This window comes from Montipora capricornis, chromosome 3, assembly GCF_036669925.1.
Source record: "Montipora capricornis isolate CH-2021 chromosome 3, ASM3666992v2, whole genome shotgun sequence".
NCBI classification, from domain to species: Eukaryota; Metazoa; Cnidaria; class Anthozoa; order Scleractinia; family Acroporidae; genus Montipora; species Montipora capricornis.
This window is the reverse complement of record NC_090885.1, coordinates 50,247,110-50,248,780: the sequence shown is the minus strand read 5'-3', so window position 1 is coordinate 50,248,780 and position 1,671 is coordinate 50,247,110. Positions and strand designations below refer to the sequence as shown.

General features: G+C 42.0%; 1 pseudogene; it reads right to left on the bottom strand.

Annotated features, from left to right (window-relative positions):
* Positions 1-473: 473 nt before the first annotated feature.
* LOC138040466 (uncharacterized) lies at positions 474-1,364 on the bottom strand (annotated as a pseudogene).
* Between the last annotated feature and the right edge of the window lie 307 nt (positions 1,365-1,671).

Sequence of the window (1,671 nt, the reverse complement as noted above, 5' to 3'; positions counted from 1 at the left end):
AAGAAGATGTAAAATATGACGAATGTTGAGCTTGTTCTGTGCATTCTATTCCAATGCGGAACTGAATGTCTCAAAGGTTTTGCAGGAGCTCGCGCAACCTATAGGCATGCACCTATCATAATAGTACCTACCCCGCCATTGCATACCCAGTAAATTATAATCCTGAGGCTGAATAGGTATGATCCTGGAGGCATTTTTAATGTCTGTTTTTGATAAAAAACACCCCGCACCAGCAGGTTTAATCTACTTAATCGCACCTGAGATGTTACCATATGAAACACTGGTGCACTCGGATGATATACCATCATTAACAGAACAGCGCTTAGGATAAGATAAATGATGAATTCATCGAAATTCACCCGGATTCTTTTTAGGAACCACCCTTAATGGTGAAATGCAAAATGGGGATAAAGGAGGGATGAGAAAGGGTCCAGCTAAACGACCTGCTTCCAGTTCTTTTTTGATCTTAATGTCTACTGCATCAGGATTTTGAGATGCCGACAACAAATTCGTTGCATCACGGGATATTGTAGCACCACCATAGTGTATAGGAAAACCAAGCTTAAAACCAGACACTGAGTGTTCCGCAGTGGAATGGTTGACGTGGCAAGCTGGGAGGCATTAATGGATGTTTTACTTTTGGCACGAAAATTACACAGCTTAGTCTGATGCGAACCCTCACATTTATAACACAAAATATTTGAAAGCACAGCCAAAGCACTTCACACCCTTGCTAAATTTGAAACAGTAACCTTTCGGGATACTAGTCCTGGACTGATTGAGGGGTGCTGTTGCTGTGGGCTTTCGTACGGTTGCCTCTTGTGAACGTATCCACAACTCCCAATGGATATTGCTCCATGGGAATGCAGTTGGTTGTGACTGTCGCAGGAAACGAACGTTTTCATCATAAAACGTCCAATTATGCCCCGAACTGCCAGGTCCTGCACAACCTCCTCATATTTCATTAGGGCAGGGGCCTCATTGGGGTATTTTCGAGTATATACTCCAACAAATATATGAAAACAATTAAGCCACAATTCAATACTAAGATACTTTTTAGTTTTAGAAACAGGTTCTAAACACAAGGATGGTACTAAGGCCTTATCAGAATTGTTTATTGTAAGCTGATACTTATTTTCGAAAACCGGATTAGAAATTAACGCACTAAAATCAAAATACTCATTATTCCAAATCTTAGATTTCAGCTTATCTGACACTCTAGAATCGATGGCCAGACTGGTTGACGAAAAAAGGTGGTCGGGTAGAGCCTTATGCATAACAGGATTGAGCTCACCTGAGAGGGCCGACTGAACATTTGTAAGGGAGTGGTTGATTAAACTAGACACATTTTCCATGATCGGCATTTCTTCTACTGATCCATCACTTGCAGTACTGAGAGGGACTTCAGGAGGCTGAATAACCTCTACGTTGTTAGATGCTAATGCATATACAGGCGTTAAACGTTTGGTTACCTCATCTGCGACCCTGGAAACAAGGGTATCTAACAATCCCGGAGGAAAGGCAACTTCCTGGCTAGCAGGCGGTACGGGCACTTGTGATACTGGCACTGGCACCTTTGGTACGGGTACGTGTGATTCCGGCACTTCTGGTACCGTGTTTTTTATTTTTTATTATTATTAAAACACGACTTACAGTACAATGCTTACTTGC